We start from the raw sequence: 3,255 nt of genomic DNA on the forward strand, positions 1-3,255 counted from the left end.
CCTCTTTTAGTACCACACGTTTCCTTTGTAAGAGCACCAGGAAGTACCAATGTACCTATAGTATAATGAACATAACCTAACAACAATGTATTAAAAACAAGATGTGATCAGTGCGATTCTAACTGTATGTTTCTTTTTTCTGATTAGAAATCTGATTAGAAAACTGTCCTGATGAAGGTGTAAAAATAAATAACCGAAACGCTGCGTCGACTTGTGTGCAACAACCATTGCTGTTTTTTTAAACTGACCTATGTGACCTATGTGCAACAACTTCTGTTGTTTTTTAACTGACTTATGTGCAATAATTTTTGCTGTTTTTTAACTGATGTATATCGACAATTGTTGTTAGTAATTGTAGAGCAATTATTTTTATTTGTGTTCTTGTTGTTTTATTTTCTAAACATTGTGAGCATTAAGTGCTAATGAAAATACGATATTTTGAATAAACTGTACAAACAGGTTCAATCTTAAATAACGGTGTATTTGCATTATTCAGTAAATTGTTTATGATAAATGTGCAGGTTCTGTGTGCTTCTAAAAGAGTGGTACTGACACAAATACTCCCAAACTTGTGGAACATAGGGATTCCCTTTTTTTGCTTTGTTACCTATAGCATTTGTACTGCAATATGTGTTGTATTTACGTGACTTCGATGTATTGATATTACAAATAACGATGGCTTTTAATTTTTTTAAATAATTAATACTTAAATAAAAGTTATTGTAATTTATAATGGCAATAGCTTAAAGTTTTGTACATAACTTTTGTGAAGATTATGTTTAGTGTATTTTATTGTAACGACAAGAACAGAAGTGAAATATTGACATATTTTTGTGACATTTGTAATAAAGCTTGAAACATTGAGAGAACATATTTGAACCACTTGTTGTGAATGGTTGCACAGATTGATGCTTGGGAGTCGCCTTTTGTTGGGCATGGCCCCAGCGGCTCGGAGTGCCCTAACCAACAAAACCATGATGGGCTTTAGCTCAGATTACTAGCAAACTGCTAGCAATGTCACCATCCCTTGGGAGAGGGGGGCTTTGAAGCTCTGCCACTGCGCACGTTTTTTTCCCCAAAAGTCATTTATGGGATACTGAATCCACTCAGCCACAGGAGCTTCGGGGGAGGGGGCGCGAGGGGGGGGGGATCTCAAGAAGGGGCACGGGGCGTGCACTCTCCGACTTGCAGGCCATTATCCATGCAGCCCGTCTCTAGCAGGCGGATGCCTCGGCAGAAGGGTAGCCCGTCCCTGGCTGCGGGTGCTACGGTGGTCCCCGTGGGAGTTGCCGGAGCGGCTCCTGCTGCCCCTGCAGGCGCTGGGGTTGAGCCGGCTGCGACCATGGCCGGCAGGGGTTGGCTTTCCTGACCACCCCGGTACTGGAAGGAGGAAAACATGCATATTTGACACTTGGAGCGGGAGAATTCCAGTGCACGATGCGGCGCTGGAAGGGCTCAGGGATGCAGCTGAAGAGCTCCTCCACCTGCTCAAATGCCCAGCTCTCGGCCACGCTCTTGGCCGCGCAGTCCAGCAGCGACTAGGGCAGCAGCGGGGGCCTGGTGGGCGGTGAGGAGGAAGAGCTGGCCGGGTACGGCCGCGAACAGAGGTACTTGACTGGACGGCAGCAGCTCGACCTCCACCCATTCTAAACAGTAGGGCGCAGTCTCCTTGAAGCGGGGCCCTGCTCAGTTGTAAAGTACGAACAAGCGCGGCGGCTAAAGGTAGGGACCGTGCTCCAAAATAATTAAATAATTAAAGACATACAAAATGCGAAAGCGGCCCATACTACAGCAAAACAATTAATTAAACCAACGCGGTCCCCAAAGTGGAAGAGGACCGCGTTATAAAAAAAAAAAAAGTCGGCCTGGAGCGCAGAAGAGACGCGGGAGGGCAGGAGCGTGACGCCGTGAGCGTGCACGTTGGTGTTCCCTGCAGCTCGTGACAGTGGCGGCGCCTGCAGTCTTCGCCCACTGTACTTGAGGAGTGCTGTGAGGCTGTGGGGCGGGGACGCGTCTTAGAAGCCACTGCAACACCAGGCGAGCCCTAAAAAGAGTATAGCAGACCCGGTGAGGGGGGGCGTCGGGGCACATTGACGGTGCCCGCCCCCCCAGTGACGGAAGCCCTGCGTGTGCCCGGTGAGCGGGGTTGGGAGTGTGTGTGTGCGCGTTTGTGTGTGTATGTAAGCGGGGGGCGGCGGGGGGGGTGCGCTTGTATGTGCCTGCGTGTGTTGTACCTGTGTGTGCCTGCCTGTGTGTACGTGTGCCTGTGTGGCGTGTGTGCAGGGGTGTGGGGGCTGGCTGTGTGCGCACGGGAATGTGAGGCACGAGAGGGGCACGGCGCCGTGCGCGCCCACGAGATCAAATCTGCACTCGTGCACCCTCTCGTGTCTACATTCCCAAATACGGGCCACAATAGGTCTTTCGCTGACGCTCGACCTAAAAAGGGTGGTTTAATACGGAGTGCACAAAAGCCGATACTAAATTAAAATCTGCACTCCATAAATCCCAACGCCAGAAAAAAGAAATCATCAGGCTAAGTAAGGACTATAATGACGCCTTAAAAAGGCGTAAAACAGAATTAAAAAATGAACTATGAGCCCATTTGCACATGAGTTGCTCCATAATGATAGTGCAACTTTTTGGCGAGGGGTAAAATCCCCCTTCCTTACATATACAAATGATGTTGCCCCAAAAATTGAAGTAGCAATTGACGTTAAAACTTGGGTGACCCACTTTTCAGAAATATTTGGCAGCTCATTAAATCTCGAACAACCGGATAATGCGGCGGGGGAACCCACTCATGAAGACCAAACCTATCCCATTAATCTAATTTTTACACACTTGGAGGTCATCAATGCCTTGAAAGCCTCCAAGGGAGGGAAAGCACCAGGCCCTGATGGGGTCCTGGTGGATCTTTCTAAACACAACATAGAACTATGGTCCCCCATCCTCACCAGAGTTCTTGAAGCTGCTAAACTCTGTAGGTCTAATAAAATCATGGTCTACTTCAATCCTGATACCTATCTTCAAAAAGGGTGATCGAAACAGCCAAATGTGCTATAGACATATATCCCTCCTAGACTCCCTGGGAAGGAAGCGGGCCGCATCATCCTAGAACATCTCCAGGGATGGGCGGCGGATAAAAACATAATTTCCGACATCCAGAATGGATTCAGGGAGGGTTTAGGAACTGTGGACCAAGCGCTTAACCTCTCATTATTGATAGGCAAATATGTGCAAACTAAAGGAGGGTGC

The sequence above is a fragment of the Lissotriton helveticus genome, chromosome 4_1 (genome assembly GCF_964261635.1).
Source record: "Lissotriton helveticus chromosome 4_1, aLisHel1.1, whole genome shotgun sequence".
Lineage (NCBI taxonomy): Eukaryota > Metazoa > Chordata > Amphibia > Caudata > Salamandridae > Lissotriton > Lissotriton helveticus.